The following is a 20,546-nucleotide window of genomic DNA, read 5'->3' as shown; positions in this document are numbered from 1 at the left end:
GCGTCTGGAGCACTACATGGCAGCAAATTGTGCTGCCATCTACTGCTCCTGCAAATGGATAACATTCTTGCAAAACTGCTGCCAAATAGTGATCCAGAAATGAGCCCACTCCTAAGCATAAGTCCCTGTTTTTCAACAAAAGATTCAAAGAGAACAAACAAAATAAAAAAAACATTTGATAATAGTAGTAAATTAGAAATTTGTGTGCTCTATCTGAATCATGAAAGAAAAATGTTTGGGTTTCATATCCCATATCGCCCTTCTGTCCTTATCTTAATGGGTTATGGAAGTCAAAATTAAACTTGGTTTTGTAGTTGAGATAACGTATGCAATTTTTAAGAGACTATTCAGTTTATTTATATTATCACATTTGCTTACTCTCTTGGTATCCTTTGTTGAAAAAGCAGGGCCTTATGCTTAGCATACATAGGCTAGGTTTTGGAGCAGCAAAGCACTACTGGGAGCAAGCTGGTGATTGGTGACTACATACATATGCCTCTTATCATTGACTTACCTGATGTGTTGAGTTAGGTCCTAGTAGTGCATTGCTGCTCTGAAGTTCACTTTAAAGAGACATTAAACTCAAAATTTTGTTTCCCATTTAGGGCTAGATTACAAGTGGTGTGCTAACGTTAGCACGCACACAATATAAGAATATCACGGGCGCATTAGTATATATATATATGTGTGTGTCGTAATAATAATAATTGCATAATAATATTTATTACGTTTTACTGTGTATTTAATGTAAATATTTAACATTCTAATGTTCTTTACATACAGGAAAATGTTATATATATATATGTCTGTATATACCTATTCCTGTATATATATATATATATATATATATATATATATATATATATATATATTTATATACAAACAGTCCCCAGTGTACCAAACCTGGCCAAGGATAGATGGCAATACTGGAATAAAGCAGGCAACACAGGTGGCGATGTGAAACAGCCTTTTAATTCACAAGCTGCATAAACAAAAGCAGGGCCTTAACCCATAACGTTTCGGTTCAGGCTTGAAACTTTATCAAACGGAGCCCATAATAGACATAATGTGTACCCAACCAGACCCCCTAATATACCCCACCTAATAACAAATATATCAAACATATGTGAAAGCATATTACCAATCACCCCACGGCAGAACACTAACCACCCAGACACGCCATGAGCACTGACAGTGCAACCGCGCCTCCCAATGATGTCATCAACAGTCGCCATGAAGACCAGAGGCAGCTGTAGCATCGTCATGGAAACGGTAAATAAACAACCGTTCACAAAACAAGACAGGAATGTTACAGCAGATCCGGAGGGTGATCGAAGGAAATCATAAATATTAAAAGGTCCCTGAACCTCATGCAAACATGCAGAAGGGACACAATAATCTGAAATTGTAAGAAAAACATATTTTAACAATAACACAAGTGTATAACATAGTAGCTAAAATAAAGCAACAATATAGAGTACATAACTGAACAGGGTTACAAAATATTACCCAATGTTATAAATGAACCGACAGTGCCAATCTATACACCTTAGTATCAATGGCAACTGTAGAGGGTACATTATGTACAATGCATATAAAGAATACTATCATGTTGAGATGCTATACTCAGGGCTTCGATGCCCAAAGAGTAGATAGAAACATATGGGTCACATATAGGAGGTTCCCTTAGGCAGCTTGTACCAACATCCAAAGTCTATCATCGTGTTGAGGCCCCGTGGGTCAACAGTATCCAAGTCGAAAATCCATTTGGCCACAAGCCACAGTAGGGCCAGTGCCCTATCACCCCCCTGTCTCAACCGAGGGACATGACGAATGAGTATCATTCTTAAAGGGACAGTCTACACCAGAATTGTTATTGTTTTAAAAGATAGATAATCCCTTTATTACCCATTCCCCAGTTTTGCATAACCAACACAGTTATAATGATATACTTTTAACCTCTGTGATTATCTTGTATCTAATCCTCTGAAACTGCCCCTTTATTTCAGTTCTTTTGACAGACTTGCATTTTAGCCAATCAGTGCCTGCTCCCAGATAACTTCACGTGCACGAGCACAGTGTTATCTATATGAAATACGTGAACTAACACCCTCTAGTGGTGAAAAACTGTTAAAATGCATTCTGAAAAGAGGTGACCTTCAAGGTCTAAGAAATTAGCATATGAACCTCCTAGGTTAAGCTTTCAACTAAGAATACCAAGAGAACAAAGGAAAATTGGTGATAAAAGTAAATTGGAAAATTTTTAAAATTACATGCCCTATCTGAATCATTAAAGTTTATTTTGGCCTAGACTGTCCCTTTAACATTGATACCGAGTGTCCTGCTTGCAAGAAATGTCTTGCGACCGGTTGTTCTGAGCTGCCTTTATTGATGGCTTGGCGTTTGGCAGCTTTATGGTTCGCCAACCATTCTCTGAAACTGGTCACTGTTTTACCTATGTAATATGGGGAACACAGACAGATAATGGCATACACTAAGAACTCTGAGGTACAGGTCAACCTATGTCTGATGACAAATTTCTTGTTGGTATGCGGATGGTGAAAGCTATTACTGGTTTCCATTTTGTTACAGGTGACACAATTGCCACTTTCTTCGTTTACTATATATATTATTATTATTTATTTTTTTCCGATATAGATATATAGATATAAATATATAGATATATTACATTAATATTATCAGATATATTTAGAAATATATTTTTAATAATAAAAAATAAAACAAATTCTATGTGAAGAACATAGGAATGTAAAATATGCATAACGTGCTTCGGGTTCAGCAATGTAGGTCTAATGTGGTGTAGGATTGGCGCACATGAAAACGTTGTTATCTTAAGGTGCGTTATAGAAATATAAATTATTAAAAAATATTATTAATTCGTATTATAGATACTGTAAGTAGTTAGAAATAATCCATAGAATATACATTTTTTACAGTCTCTATATAAATTTGAGGTAACACTAAAGCCTTGAAATGCTGGGGTTTAGAGCTAATCAAACCTGGCATTAGAGGGGGTAATATAGATACTTTGTTGCTGCAGCAGGAAACTAAATACAGGGAGTGCAGAATTATTAGGCAAATGAGTATTTTGACCACATCATCCTCTTTATGCATGTTGTCTTACTCCAAGCTGTATAGGCTCGAAAGCCTACTACCAGTTAAGCATATTAGGTGATGTGCATCTCTGTAATGAGGAGGGGTGTGGTCTAATGACACCAACACCCTATATCAGGTGTGCATAATTATTAGGCAACTTCCTTTCCTTTGGCAAAATGGGTCAAAAGAAGGACTTGACAGACTCAGAAAAGTCAAAAATAGTGAGATATCTTGCAGAGGGATGCAGCACTCTTAAAATTGCAAAGCTTCTGAAGCGTGATCATCGAACAATCAAGCGTTTCATTCAAAATAGTCAACAGGGTCGCAAGAAGCGTGTGGAAAAACCAAGGCGCAAAATAACTGCCCATGAACTGAGAAAAGTCAAGCGTGCAGCTGCCAAGATGCCACTTGCCACCAGTTTGGCCATATTTCAGAGCTGCAACATCACTGGAGTGCCCAAAAGCACAAGGTGTGCAATACTCAGAGACATGGCCAAGGTAAGAAAGGCTGAAAGACGACCACCACTGAACAAGACACACAAGCTGAAACGTCAAGACTGGGCCAAGAAATATCTCAAGACTGATTTTTCTAAGGTTTTATGGACTGATGAAATGAGAGTGAGTCTTGATGGGCCAGATGGATGGGCCCGTGGCTGGATTGGTAAAGGGCAGAGAGCTCCAGTCCGACTCAGACGCCAGCAAGGTGGAGGTGGAGTACTGGTTTGGGCTGGGATCATCAAAGATGAGCTTGTGGGGCCTTTTCGGGTTGAAGATGGAGTCAAGCTCAACTCCCAGTCCTACTGCCAGTTTCTGGAAGACACCTTCTTCAAGCAGTGGTACAGGAAGAAGTCTGCATCCTTCAAGAAAAACATGATTTTCATGCAGGACAATGCTCCATCACACGCGTCCAAGTACTCCACAGCGTGGCTGGCAAGAAAGGGTATAAAAGAAGAAAATCTAATGACATGGCCTCCTTGTTCACCTGATCTGAACCCCATTGAGAACCTGTGGTCCATCATCAAATGTGAGATTTACAAGGAGGGAAAACAGTACACCTCTCCGAACAGTGTCTGGGAGGCTGTGGTTGCTGCTGCACGCAATGTTGATGGTGAACAGATCAAAACACTGACAGAATCCATGGATGGCAGGCTTTTGAGTGTCCTTGCAAAGAAAGGTGGCTATATTGGTCACTGATTTGTTTTTGTTTTGTTTTTGAATGTCAGAAATGTATATTTGTGAATGTTGAGATGTTATATTGGTTTCACTGGTAAAAATAAATAATTGAAATGGGTATATATTTGTTTTTTGTTAAGTTGCCTAATAATTATGCACAGTAATAGTCACATGCACACACAGATATCCCCCTAAAATAGCTATAACTAAAAACAAACTAAAAACTACTTCCAAAACTATTCAGCTTTGATATTAATGAGTTTTTTGGGTTCATTGAGAACATGGTTGTTGTTCAATAATAAAATTAATCCTCAAAAATACAACTTGCCTAATAATTCTGCACTCCCTGTAGATATTTAGATTGGATAGTGTCATGCCCAAGGGCATGAATGAATCCAATAATTATTGGACATTCCTTTAATCTTAATACCAGTTAGTTGACACTATTCATATGTGGTGACAATATATCTTTAAAAACTCGTCTATAAGGTTACTGGGGGTTTTCCCTTATTTTATTTTCCAGATACTAAATCATATAGGCTTAGTGTAGCCGATCTCATAATACCCGTTCCATATGTATGGATATGAGAATCAAGGGTACCTATAACAGGGAATTAATATTAGTAGGGAATTATCCGGTAGGAGAGAAGTGAATTTACACTATATATTGATACAGGGATATAGGTTATTACAAGGATAATGGGCATTAGTATGGCAGTAGGAGCATTTATGTGACCAATGACATGAGATTGCTAAAGTCTACCATGTTCATTGATACATTTATTGTAAGAGAGTGTAATGGTGTTGTTAGTAGTCCCATCTTGTGATGGGACCCAGACACATATACCTCTTAAGTAACATTAGCTACTATGTCCATATTGCCTTTAATTCATTCTAACCTATAGATGGAATGAAGTTATAATTGACTAATTTCTTGAACCAACTATATAGTAGTGTAGTTCCTAGACATGAATGGTTGTATGTAATGAATATTACTGTATTTAAATGGATCCATAATGAGTATCACTTAAGGGAGCGATACTTTAGATACACCATTAATTATAAGGATGATAATTTATTGCCACATAAGATTGAATGGTTTTATATTCAACAGATATCAGCCTATTAGGAATACTAGTGATGACAAGGATAGGACACCATATTGCTTGCTTCCGCAATAATTATAGGTTTTTACCAGCGTAAGTTGTTTACGTATAGTAATCCTGTCTGAAGTAGCGATTCACTTATTCATGGAGTAGCATGGTGAAATAATGGTGATGTACAACACCTAGATAGATGACAGGATGCACGTTGGTTCCGAATTAGAGGGTTAGTATCTCTGTAATTATATGACATAGAATTAAATGGTACATTAAGGAACAGGTATTACGAAGCTGAGAAACATTAAGAGTACTTGTGAATACATCACTTATGCTATATCACTCCTTTAATATGATGATACATTGATACCTTGACTGATACTCTTGTCACCGGTGATGGAAGTCACCAAATTTGACTTCCATGTATTTGTTAGAAGGGTCTATTTTAAAGGGATGGTGTTTCTTTAAGCACTGAGAAGTATGTATTAAATATAGATTAACTGTAATATATTCCACCCAATCTATGGTGCAATTGAATGGTATATAAGATATCAGGTATTGCACAGTGTAGATGCGTAAGAAATATTATGTTTAATACATCACTAACAGTATAACACTCTTTTAATTATACTCCGTCTGCACGATGGAATTTAAACTCTTTGGCAAATACTGATATCGCTAGCCTCTGTTGACTATTAGACTACTGATCTGTGGGATTCTTCCCTTAACACACGCCCCCTTTCCAACCAATAGAATTATCAAGTGAATGTAGGAGGGGAGTGGCTAAGACGCAAAGCGTCGGTATTGGAGTGCCCATTTTTAGGAAGGGTATTTAAGACACGCTGTTTCAGCGTTCGGTTTGTCCTATTGAAATTAATTTAATACACATTGAGAAAGACCATTTAAAGGCCGAAACACGTTTGTGCTACTGTCACAGGTCTATACTCACCCTGTAGTGCTGCTCTTGCCTCTGTCACCTGAAGCCGACGTGAGCTGTTATCGGCCAACCTAAGGTGTGTGAAGTATTTGATCTGTTTGTTTTTAAGTCGTAGAGGTGGAGTGCTACAATCCCCCTTCTTTTGTCCTGTTCCTATAATAGAGTATTGGTAATTATAATATTTGTTAAGGGAAGCACCGGTCCCTTTATGGGCCCTTTTCCTCTAGACTACTTACCGCAGTGCCAGTATTATAATTTTGCTACATATTCTATATCAATTTGCCAATGGCAAGAGGCATATATGTGCAGCCACCAATAAGCCGCTAGCTCCTAGCAACTAGCTCCCAGTAGTGCATTGTTGCTCCTGAGCCTACCTAGGTATGCTTTTCAACAAAGAATACCAAAGAAAAATAAACAATAAACAATAGAAATAATTTTTTGTTTATAATTGCATGCTCTATCTGGAGCATGAAAGTTTAACTTTGACGTTACTGTTACTTTAAGGAATGCACAATTACTGATAAAATTACAGTTGTAAATGCTTTCAAAACAGATATTTTGCAATGTAGTGAATAATTTCTAATGTATAAATAAATATAAAAAAATGCGTGATCGTGAGAGTCCAAAAATCATCACGTGTTGGAATTCCCCTCCTGACCACTAGGAGGAGGCAAAAGACACCCAACATACCAGAACTATTGTCCATAGAACTTACCTGCCAAATAAATGTCAAAAAGAACGCAGGGAGGCCCAAGTAACTGTCTTATAAATCTGATCAAAAGAAACCTCATTACTAAAAGGCCCAAGAATTGCCGACTGCCCTAGTAGACTAAACAGTGTGAGAGGGAGTCTTTGCTGTGACCAAACATGTCCTACAAGTTAAGACTTTAAGCCAAGCAGCTTAAGTAACAGCCGTAGCTTTCTGATCTTTTGCGAGGCCCAGAAAAATGAACAAAAAGAGAAGAAAGTCTGAAACCTTTTATGGTTCCCACATAACATTTGAGAGCTCTTGCAACATCTAAGTTGTGAAGAAGTCGTTCTTAAGAATTGTGAGGAGCAGAACAAAATAAATGAAATAATTCCTGGTTGATAGTATCTGAAGATACCACCTTAGGAAAGGCATAACAGAAATAGCACAAGGTTAAACTGCATAATGCTTAAAAGGGAAAACGGTAATAAAGTAGTACTAGACTTGCGCAGCCAATAATATTTTGGTTTGTCTGAAATTTTTGTACCAAATATTCAGGGAAATTCCATTCCCTGAATATTTGTTAGCTGCACTATTGGGTAAACATTTACATTTGTTTTTAAAACGCATGTAAATGTTCATCGGTACTGGTGAAAAGTTCACCTGTAGCTAGAATACTTACTTTAACACACTCTGGAGAGCACGCTAACCCGAACTTCTTCTTGCCAAAGCCCCGGAATCTAATTGTCTAAAAGTGCTCTGAATGCCCTCAAAATAAAGGGCATTAGAGTTTTGTTTTTAAAAAAGTGCATTTTTAAAAAAATGAAAAATAACTGCACTAGGCAGTTTTGGGCTTTAAAGTTTGTGTTAGTTGGGTGTTACAAAAAAAAGGCAGTGTGTGCCATAGACCGCAATGTAAATATATATGTATATGATTATACAGGTATATATTATATATATTCATATACACATATATTTAAAAATGCTGCCCATCACTGCACTACTTACCCCCTTCACTGCACGAGGTTCTGATGCCGTCTCTGACGGCATCAGAACGAGGCTCCCATAGGAGCCTATGGAAGCGTGCTCTCGTAAGTACAATGCTTCCTAGAATTAACTTGTAATAGCAGCGCGCTCTTTTGAGCGTAATGCTTCCTAGAATTTACTATTATCATGCACTGGTATTACATGTGAAGCACTAATATATGTAGATGGGGGAATTACAGTACATCAGGCTATACCTACAGCTGATTGGGTAATGTTGGTTTTAACCGTGTAATCCTAGGATTATCCGGTTTCCTTACTTTACCTGTAACTTATGTAAACATCAAACTATTTCTGTTTGTTACTTATAGTATAGATATGGAGGTGTGTCCCCTGTCTTCAAATAGTGCAGAGGGATTTTAATATATCTATCAGCCAGTAAGAAATGAATACCTAGGGATGGGATGAGTTGTACATCAATATGTATTCCCTATTAGGTACAAAGTAATTTAAACAGCTTTAATTTAACATTCTGTTATACAAAATATATATTTTACTTGTTTAAATTAACTGATACTCTTTCACACACACTTGGTGCCTTATTACCGAGATAAACATACAAATAATAATACAAAAATAAACAAAACAAGAAAAAACAGAACACAATTGAAAGAAAGATAATAAATTATCTGAAACAAATTTATATTTCAGTGCATAAGTGTGTCATCAACTGAAATCATTAAGTGTTTTTTTCTCTTTGCTTAGAGTATAATAAATTCAATTTATAATTTAATATATTGGTTCAGCAAAATAAAATAGGGCTGAAAATCATTCATGTTACAAAGAAATAGAAACAATCTGTGTTTTCCATTCCATCATTACAAAATGTCTACATTTCTTTATGCAGCAAAGTGATTTATTTAAAGGGACTTGGGTCTAGCGCATTAACAATAATGTATTTATTGTATTGCATTTTAAGGAAAAGCAATTCAAATGTAACATTACAGGTGCAGACGTGTGTTCACCTTCAAGAATAAAGCTCAGTACAGAGACTTATTGCTTTTATAGCCTCAAGCTTAGAAATTGAAGAAGAAAAAAAACAGTTGTTATGGTCATCAGACAAGAGGTTGCAAATTAGGTTTAAAAAAGGCTTTGCTAACATAGGCAGGTTTATAGGAACTTTACTTTAATAGGGGTTAAACACATTACAGTACAAAGTTGATGGTCTTAAAATGAAATGCTCTAACTAATTAGAACATGTCATTTTTTTAAATTATTATGGCCCTTTAATGCATACATTGTATGCTGAAATGTTTTATAGCAAGTTGTTTTTGCATTGTAATGTTCCTTTAAATATCCCTATCTTTAGAACATGTGGTTTTGATATGTTCCCCTCCCCCATACATAGCACTCATACTGCGGTAATAGAGCTTACTGATACAAGAGAATGAACTCCAAATAGTGTGTCACACCCACTGATAGTGTAACTTGTCAGCTAATCTCATTTTGAAAATAACACATTTCTATAATGGGTGAATTTAAAGGGACTGTCTACTCCAGAATGTTTATTGTTTACAGATATATAATCCCTTTATTACCCATTCCCCAATTTTGTATAACCAACAATATTATATTAATATTCTTTTTACCTCTGTGATTACTTTGTTTCTAAACATCTGAAGACGGCCCCTTATTTCAGTTTTTTTGATAGACTGCATTTTAGCCAATCAGTGCTGACTCATAAATAACTCTACGAGAGTGAGCACAATTTTTATCTATATGGAAGAGAAGAGAACAAAGCAAATTTGATTATAAAAGTAAATTTGAAGGGGGGGCGGAGCCAACTACTGAAGAGACAGGACGTTTAATGCTTGAGCTCCTGCATAATCTTTAAACATTCAGCATATGAAACATTTAATTTATGTTTTTTCAACAATAACACTAGAATCCCTTTATCACAAGGAAGAAAGCAGCAAATCAACAACTCTATTTAATACGATTTCAAGCATCTATTTTGATTCCGGTGCAGTGACAATTTCAATGATAGCTCCATGTGGTAGCGGGGATTACCTGATACCTAGTCATAGCTTATAGCACACTGGTCTCTAGTTTATATCACCAAGAATGGCAGCCTATCCTGCACTAGTGAGAGACTCGCTAGAGAAATTGATGTGGCAGATGGACTTCAACTTTCAGGACCTGACACTTGTGCTTAGAGAGCAGTGTAAAGCAGGGGATGCTTCCCTATCTAAAATGGCGGCTCCTGCTGACTCCGATAGGAAAGATGAGAACTCACAGAGCAATAACGGAACTTCAATTTTAGCGCTGGAGCTGCCGCAGACCTGCATAGGCTCTTCTGTTCAGGAGACATACCATGGCGCAAAGGAGAGCCTTGCGGCTGAGAGGGGACCTACCTCATTTGGCCCAGACAAAGAGCAGCAGTATGTCGGCGACAGTGAGACACGGACCGCTACTATCACACGGCAGGCAGGCAGCTTCGACCGATCACTGGAGAGCTGGATCCCCAACCTAAACAACGCTCTGGATACCATGCAGGCTGATGAGCTGCTGAGTCTACTCGCTGCAGCAGAGTTACTACAGGGTGATGGTTATATAGCCCCATGGCTACAAGATAGCAGGCTCGCGAGCTTGTATCCTCAATCCCGGAGCCCAGAGTTGCTGAGCGTTTATACACTGATTTATCCACTCCCGATTGCGCTCTCTCCCCTTTGCTTGAGAACTGGTGTAGGCTAGTGGGCATGCGGATTGACCGTGCTGTAGGCCATATTTTTGGTTTGGTTTGGTTGGCGACAATCATGTTTGATGACATTACAGTCTGATTACCACAAAGATGGCTTATATTACTATTGCGCTTGATACGCTATTTAGAGCCACTGACTCCCTATGCTATCTATGTAGGCTACAGGATACGGTGACCTGACTGTAGTGCTCCCCTTTCCACCTGACATTAGCGAGGTGTCGATCTGATATGCTAACTATAGTTTTTTTTATGGGGCTATGAACTGATGAAACTCGTTAACAGATAGACCCTCAGACTCATCAAAACGGATAAGCCTACATTTACCATAGACATTGGTTTGTCGTTGATATAAAGTTTACATGATGTACATACCCTAAGTCTTCCCAGTACCTTTTTATTAAAGAGAGGTGGCAACACACATATGATTTCTAATGATAAGTTTTCATGAGTGCATTCAGTGAGCAGTTATTTCGAACCCAATCTCAAGTTTATTGCAATACTATGTGTTTTTCTTCTGGTACCTGTGTGTTCATTATTAGGCTTACCTTAGGTCCCCTAAGTATATTTGATGGGCCTAATTAATACGCATGCTTTATCTATGTTTTATGCCTGATATTAGCCATGTGTTACCTGTCATTAAGCATACAAAAAGCTGTTTAATAGCAGAATGTTCTTATATGTTTAGCAGAGGCTTCTAATATTGCAAGAATTCTGACAATCTCACTACTCGGAAGCATCGAGTTGCGATGCTACTAGGGAGCCACGTGGACATATTTCTGTAATTATAGTAGGTCCTATGCTCCTCCTCTCTTATTTTATAGCAGTCTTTATGACCATAGAACAATGGCTATACTAGTACATTTATCTAACTATTAGCAGCTCATATTAATGCCAGCCTTGCATATAGTTGTATACATATTTACTGTTGCCCACTGCCTAGTTCTGATGTAAACATAAAGAGGTGGCCTATTACAGCTATAAAACGTATAAACTGATTCCTGTATAACATGAAGGGCAACTGCATAGATGAGTCTTATTGTTTTTACTAACATAAGTGCAGCTCTGGCCTGCACCTTTGGTCTTACTATTGTCGTTATTAATATCTCTCTCCCCACATGGGTATAGCCACATAACACTTTAATGTACACCTATTGTATTTTATGTACATGTGTATGTATAGGTATAGGTGTATATATGTTTATGTATATGTTTTTACTATTTTGTCTCCCCTTGACATATGTGTAGCTATACTTCCTTATCTAAGTGCTTTTCATGGCTCCATACTAATCTCTACATGTAGGTCATATCAGTTAGGTAGTTGTGTTTCACTACACATCCATTATTATACAAAACTTAATTTCATATATGGGGATACTCTCATGTTATCTACATCGATACTTGTTATTTATATCCTGGGGCTCAGACTATTATACCATGCTCTAGTATCAGTGGTTTATGGTATGAGTCACAGGACTATCTCTTGTATCTTTCTTATGCCACACTGTTACATTAGGCTAGCTCCCAATCATTATATCCCTTATAGCCATCAAATTTATCGATTTTGATATCTGGAGAATTTTATTGTACCATGGGTTTCCGTATCAAGACTTACACTAGAGCTGATATTGATCCACGAATGTACTTCTGGTAAACCCCTTGTTTTTCTCTTTATTAGATTGACCCTACTTTTCCTGCAATTCCGAACTGGAAATTTCTAAGCTTATTCAGATATATGGACCTGCTCTCCCCAAATGATACTCTTTAATCTGACTCAATTTACAGCAGCCCTTATAGGTTGCTTCCATACTTCTTCTTATTATAGCTGTGCATATTATAAGGAACCTGACTCAATACTATTGTACTGGAGAGATAGGGAGCTTTGCCATTGTATGTGATACCCTAACTCAATTTCCCCAAGGTATTAATAGAGAGTAACTTTACCAGCAGTGTTTTTGAAAACTTAGAGACCCAATATTGGTAACCACTATCCTGATTTGCTAACTGGCTCCGCCCTCCATCCCTCTATCCCCCCCCCTATTCCATTTTAAGCGGCTCTCGCCCGCTGCACTCCCTCCCCCCTTAAAACTATAAAACTAACTCCCCCCTGGCCCTATTAATAACGATACAGATACTCTAGTTTACTATTTCTATGGCTCAGAGAGGACCATTTCTGGCCTTTTATATATACAAATTACGCAAGACCGTGATACGTATATTCTCATAGTTTAGGATTTATTCATTTTACCATGTTTTATTGAACATCATTATATTTCACCCTGTCTATACTTCAATAAACTGTGAGAGTTAATACTTCATACTAATATGTTCTATATAGTAAGCGGCCTACAATGTAAAATTAAATGAAAAATGAGAAAAACCTTTTCAGATAAGCAACATCTAGATGAAGATTATATTTAGATTTATGGAAATATTATTAGTATGGTCTCTTTCACCTCACTTAACCAAGTCTATTGACAACTCTCTCTTAACCATAGTAATAACTGTTTTGTAAGGTGCCATATTTCTAAAAATGAGGTTTCATTCAAAGTTTCCAGATGTATTGCTTACTCTTGTATTGTTGTGATAAGTTTGACTCACAGATTTGTTGCGTTTATTTGCTGATATTGTAATTTCTCAATAAAAACTTTATTAATAAAAAAAAAAAAAAAAAAGTAAATTTGAAAGTTGTTAAAAATTGCATGCCCCATCTGAATCATAAAAGTTTAATTTGACTAGACTGTCCCTAAAAATAAAATAACAAAATATTAATTTATTAGTATAAATTATACAAAAGAAAAATATTAATATAACTTGCCACATATTTTATTATATTTAAATACAGCAAAAGGAACTCTGAAGATGGCTAATATTACATATTGCATTATATATACATATTAAAGTTAACACTTAAAAAAAAAGAATATTGTGTTTCCCATCTTTTTGTTCTGTATACAATTTTGCTACTTAGATTGCTTTCTGCATTTCAATATGAAAAAACTATTATGAAAATAAAAACAATATGAAAAAACTTTTATGAAAATAAAAACAAAAACACACAAGGACTATATATATAATTGTATGTATATATATATATATATATATATATATATATATATATATATATATATATATATATATATATATATATATATATATATATATATATATATATATACAGGTTTTAACCAGGAAATTATATTCTTCATATAATCTTTGTTTCCCTGTCTATTGGTTGCAATGTTTACAATTGCTGTTTTAGTAAAAAAAAACAAAAAACCTTTATTCTTTAATTTCAGGATTTTTGTAATGGCTTCAATTTGCAAAGAATTCAATAGTAACAAAGGGGTGGGGGGGGGAGCAAATTGTTTATTGCAATATCCACAGTATTTCTCCCTTTTTTTGCTTTTAATTGCAGAAATACATTGTATATTACTATGCTCCTGCCCGCTGAGCTGTAGAGCCCTCTTTCTGTTTACCAAGGCCAGACTTGGAGATCAAATAATTTATAGTCCTTCCTGTTGGGTTTTTATGTAATAACTTTGGAACTCATATAAAGTAATGATCCACAAACTCTTTTAATGTTCATTATAAAATATGAAATATTTCTGAGAACCATAGCAATTATGTGACCAGACATAACTGTTTCACACATGAGTAAATACAAGGAGTTTAAACATAACTTTATTATCTCCTTGTCTTTCCTTCTCATTGATGGGATAATACTGTTTTAATATTTTTTTTCTCTAGAAGACTTAGGTAATGGGCAAATTTCCATCAAGCACTCGTTTATTGGTTTTTACAGTAGAGTACTTGAATATGTAATTGCTCTTATGCTAAGATACTACTTAATGACCCCCAGAAACTATATAAAATACCATTGTGATTCTCCATAAGGAATAAAACATGAAATATTTTCTTGTAATAAATTAATTCATAGCATCAAGAAAGTAATGTATTAGTATAGGAGAATTTGTAGACTGAATGTGTGATTAGACCGCAACAGATATACCAGTAGAATATACAGATAGATAGATGATAGATATATAGATAGTTTGCAGTTTTCCAGCATGCTACAATTTTTGCATCAGTCAAAACATATTGTATAATATATGTATATATATACAGGGAGTGCAGAATTATTAGGCAAGTTGTATTTTTGAGGATTAATTTTATTATTGAACAACAACCATGTTCTCAATGAACCCAAAAAACTCATTAATATCAAAGCTGAATAGTTTTGGAAGTAGTTTTTAGTTTGTTTTTAGTTATAGCTATTTTAGGGGGATATCTGTGTGTGCAGGTGACTATTACTGTGCATAATTATTAGGCAACTTAACAAAAAACAAATATATACCCATTTCAATTATTTATTTTTACCAGTGAAACCAATATAACATCTCAACATTCACAAATATACATTTCTGACATTCAAAAACAAAACAAAAACAAATCAGTGACCAATATAGACACCTTTCTTTGCAAGGACACTCAAAAGCCTGCCATCCATGGATTCTGTCAGTGTTTTGATCTGTTCACCATCAACATTGCGTGCAGCAGCAACCACAGCCTCCCAGACACTGTTCAGAGAGGTGTACTGTTTTCCCTCCTTGTAAATCTCACATTTGATGATGGACCACAGGTTCTCAATGGGGTTCAGATCAGGTTAACAAGGAGGCCATGTCATTAGATTTTCTTCTTTTATACCCTTTCTTGCCAGCCACACTGTGGAGTACTTGGACGCATGTGATGGAGCATTGTCCTGCATGAAAATCATGTTTTTCTTGAAGGATGCAGACTTCTTCCTGTACCACTGCTTGAAGAAGGTGTCTTCCAGAAACTGGCAGTAGGACTGGGAGTTGAGCTTGACTCCATCCTCAACCCGAAAAGGCCCCACAAGCTCATCTTTGATGATACCAGCCCAAACCAGTACTCCACCTCCACCTTGCTGGCGTCTGAGTCGGACTGGAGCTCTCTGCCCTTTACCAATCCAGCCACGGGCCCATCCATCTGGCCCATCAAGACTCACTATTATTTCATCAGTCCATAAAACCTTAGAAAAATCAGTCTTGAGATATTTCTTGGCCCAGTCTTGACGTTTCAGCTTGTGTGTCTTGTTCAGTGGTGGTCGTCTTTCAGCCTTTCTTACCTTGGCCATGTCTCTGAGTATTGCACACCTTGTGCTTTTGGGCACTCCAGTGATGTTGCAGCTCTGAAATATGGCCAAACTGGTGGCAAGTGGCATCTTGGCAGCTGCACGCTTGACTTTTCTCAGTTCATGGGCAGTTATTTTGCGCCTTGGTTTTTCCACACGCTTCTTGCGACCCTGTTGACTATTTTGAATGAAACGCTTGATTGTTCGATGATCACGCTTCAGAAGCTTTGCAATTTTAAGAGTGCTGCATCCCTCTGCAAGATATCTCACTATTTTTGACTTTTCTGAGCCTGTCAAGTCCTTCTTTTGACCCATTTTGCCAAAGGAAAGGAAGTTGCCTAATAATTATGCACACCTGATATAGGGTGTTGATGTCATTAGACCACACTCCTTCTCATTACAGAGATGCACATCACCTAATATGCTTAATTGGTAGTAGGCTTTCGAGCCTATACAGCTTGGAGTAAGACAACATGCATAAAGAGGATGATGTGGTCAAAATACTCATTTGCCTAATAATTCTGCACACAGTGTATATATATATATATATATATACTCACACACACACTCATATATATAAGGCATATATGTGTTTATTTTAAGTCCCCATTTCTATGTTGATCTTTATCAAACCTCTTGAAAACATCAAGTGAAATGTTAAGACTTAAATATTTGCATAAAAGCATACATATTACATGTAAAATATATGTTTATTGAAATAAATGGTTAATGGGATATGGTATATTGTGTTGTACTGGTAAAAGCTCAAAAGTGTATGTATATATATATATATATATATATATATATATATATATATATATATATATATATATATATATATATGACACATAGAGAAAGTCCAGCACTCACTTACAAGCTCTCAGCTAAGATTAAAAGCAAAAATGGAAGGGTTAGTCTGGCCAAATGGGACAAGCCCAAGTACCTCGTCAAGGTCGCTTCCAAAACCTGGGTCCCTAAAACAGCCACACAATGCAAGCTCTCAATCCAACAAACTGGGAACAAGTGAAGGGTGGTCAAAAAACAAAGTTGTGTCCAGCACACGTTACAATTTCTGGGCTAGTGCCCCTTAATCATGTGATGCAAAACAAAATTACAACACACCTGGTTATATAGGCCTACACCTGGGGTTTTAACCCTTACATTCTAAATGACACCTAGCAGGGAAATATAGCGCCCTCATGTGACCCATTGTGTGAAGTAAATGAAATTAAAATTAAAAACAGCTAGGATGCCTTCTAGACGATATCTAACAAAACATCTCATTCTAAACAATTTTACACCAACAGCATTTATAAATATCTCTTTTTGTATATAAACATTGCACACTATAGACGTTGTTCAAAAAGACATGATGATTGTTACAACAAATTTTTTTTATCTGAATGGTAATTAATATGACATGTTGTTAATAATGAAAAATAAATCATTCAATATACAAATTGCATAATTATAATACTTGGCCTAAAGGTACCATCAGGATTAGTGTAGTCATAGCGCAAAGAGATACTGGAATGAAATATGGCAAGCAATATCTACAAAGTCTAAAAAATGAAAAGAAAAAAGACATGTATGATTATTAAAATTAACATGCAAACAGCATCAAACTGCATAAAACAGTGTCCATGATTTATTTATTATTTACTTATAAAATATTTTACCAGGAAGGATACATTGAGATTTATCTTGTTTTCAAGTATGTCCTGGGACCACAAAACATTGCATTGATACAATAGTGTACAATAAAATACAAAAACAATAATAATACACAATATACAGGTAGCCCTCAGTTTACGCCGGGGTTAGGTTCCAGAAGGAATGGTTGTAAATCGAAACCGTTGTAAATTGAAACCCAGTTTATAATGTAAGTCAATGGGAAGTGAGGGAGTTAGGTTCCAGGCCCCTCTCAAAATTGGCATAAGTAACACCTAATACATTATTTTTAAAGCTTTGAAATGAAGACTTTAAATGCTAAACAGCTTTTAAACCTAATAAAATAATCACACAACACAGAATATATAAATAAACTAAGTTAAATGAACAAAAAAATGTGCTTAACAGCATTATAAACCTAATAAAATAATCACACAACACAGACTTCACTTTTTCTGCAAAGAGTTCTTTCCAAGCATTCCAATCTGGACTGATTTATAGACAGGAAGATCTTGTTCCTTTGAAATCTGCTCCATAGCTCAGCTCTGGTTAAAATGATTAATTTCAGCTTGCTTGGCTTTGCTGCAACACAAGCAGACAGCTCCACCTACTGGCTATTTTAATAAATGCACTGCTTCTCAATGCTTTTCAATAGCAGTCACATGACTGGGAAAAAAAGGTTGTTATTCTGAAACGGTGTAAATTGAACCGTTGTAAAACGAGGGCCACCTGTATACACACATTTAACATAGAACTGGTAGGAAATAGTTAATCAACCATGACAGGCACATTCTGTTTTGAGATATGTTGAGAGGGATCTCTTAAAGGATATTAGGCTTGGGGAAGTTTTTAAAGTGTAAGGGAGGTCATTCCATAATTGTGGTGCTCTGTAGGAAAAGGAGAATCAAACTGCTTTCTTTTTGTATTGAGGCAAGCTAAATAATGTGCTGTTATTGGATCAGAGGTTATAGGAGGTGGGAATAGCAGGGCAGAGCATTCTGCTCAGGTACGGTGGGAGCTTCCCCGAAAGGCTCTTAAACACAAGGCAGGAAAGATGGAGGGTGCGTCTGGATTCCAGCGACAGCCAGTTTAGTTCTTTTAGCATGTCACAATGGTGGGTCCTGTAGTTACATTGTAGCACAAAGCGGCAGAACAAGTTATACAATGTATTAAGTTTATTAAGGTGAGTTTGCGGTGCAGGTGCATATACTACGTCCCCATAATCCATGATAGGCATCAACATTTGCTGTACAATATTTTCCTTTACTGTAGGGCTGAGGCAGGATTTGTTTCTGTACAGGGCACCTAGTTTTGGATAAAGTTTAGATGCAAGTTTTTCTATGTGGAGGCCAAAAGATAGATTGGGGTCTAACAACATACCTAAGTATTTAAAAGAGTGGACTGCGGTCATCGTGGAATTGGATTTTGTTTTGATGCGAAGATGAGAATTTTGTAATTTGTGTAATTTAGGTCCCGTTCTAAAGATCATTTTTGTCAGTGTTTAGGAAGAGTTTGTTTTTTGAGATCCACTTTTCTACCTCTGTGAACTGGTCTTGGAGCACTGCATCAAGCTGCGACAGATCGGAATTGTTTGCATAGATTATCGTGTCATCTGCGTACATGTGTACAGTTGAGGATTTGCAGACATTAGGCAGATCAATTATAAATAATGTGAATAGTAGGGGGTCGAGAATGGAACCTTGGGGTACACCACATGCCTGTGGGTTTGGATTTGTTCAATAATTTGGAACCTAAATTGATTAATCTGATGTCCTACGGCAATAAAATGATGGGCAACTGGAGCAGTAAGGACTTTACATCTTATGTTACTCTTGTGTTCTGTAATACGGTCACCAATGCGCCTAGTGGACTCACCCACATAGGCCTACCCACAGGGGCATTTGATAAGGTAAACTACAAACGTTGTATTACAAGTAAAATAGTCCCTATATTTAAACTTATAGCCGGTGTGGGGATGGAGAAAGTATGGACTCTTGATAATGGAACTACAATTGCTACATCCTAAGCAAGGAAAACAACCTAAACTTTTTTTTAGTAATGTAGCCCTGAGTATTGATTTTCATCTCGCAATTTTTTGCTGCGCTTATAGGCTGGCATTGGGACCTGGCAAAATTCCTCTATATCTGGATTTCATCTCTGAAGAATACCCCAGTGTCGCCGATTAATATTTGATACCAGATTACTTTGTCTAGAAAATTCTGACACAAATGTGATCCTATTTTTAACATTTTTCAAAGATTTAGGTTTCAATAAAGTTTCTCTTTCAATGGGAAGTATATCATTCATAGTCTTGGAAATAAGTTCATTAGGGTAACCCCGTTGCAAAAATGTATTGCCCATCTCAACTAATCTGGTTTGAGAAATAGTCTCATCCTCAACAATACGTTTCACCCTTAACATTTGGCTATGAGGGAGTGATTTAATCAGGGAAGGGTGATGTGCACTATCATAGCATAAAAGACTATTTCTGTCAGTTTCCTTTCTGAAAATATCAGTAGAAAAACCACAACCTGCTTTAGTGACAGAAACATCGAGGAAATCAATTTTCACCTCACTGCTAGTTAGTTTAAATGCAATATTAGTTGTGGATAGATTTAAGTTGGCCAGAAAGGACTCAAGGGCCCCAACGTCGCCCAGCCAAACCCCAAAAATATCGTCAATATAGCGCCACCAGGTGGCGCCACACTGAAGAAACATAGGGTGTTCAAAAACAAATTTCTCTTCAAAAGAATTCATGTAACTGTTGGCATAATTAGGAGCGATTTTGGAGCCCATAGCAGTCCCCTGTAGTTGAAGGGAGAAAGTATCCTCAAAAAGAAAATAGTTGTTATATAGGATAACCTCAAGTAACTGTAGTATAAAAAAGATCTTATCATGGGAATAAAGACCACCAGAATAAAGGGCATTACACACCGCAGCCAGCCCACTAGAATGGGGGATAGA

The 20,546-nt window shown here is 36.5% G+C and overlaps 1 protein-coding gene across 1 annotated transcript in view; it reads left to right on the top strand.

Annotated features, from left to right (window-relative positions):
- The window catches only part of ZNF536 (zinc finger protein 536), a 433,592-nt gene that overhangs the window by 291,065 nt on the left and 121,981 nt on the right, over nucleotides 1–20,546 (top strand). The gene's annotated exons all lie outside the window — the stretch shown is intronic.

Source organism: Bombina bombina, chromosome 1, assembly GCF_027579735.1.
Source record: "Bombina bombina isolate aBomBom1 chromosome 1, aBomBom1.pri, whole genome shotgun sequence".
Lineage (NCBI taxonomy): Eukaryota > Metazoa > Chordata > Amphibia > Anura > Bombinatoridae > Bombina > Bombina bombina.
Note: the sequence above shows the minus strand (reverse complement) of the source record. Positions and strands in the feature narration are given on the sequence as shown.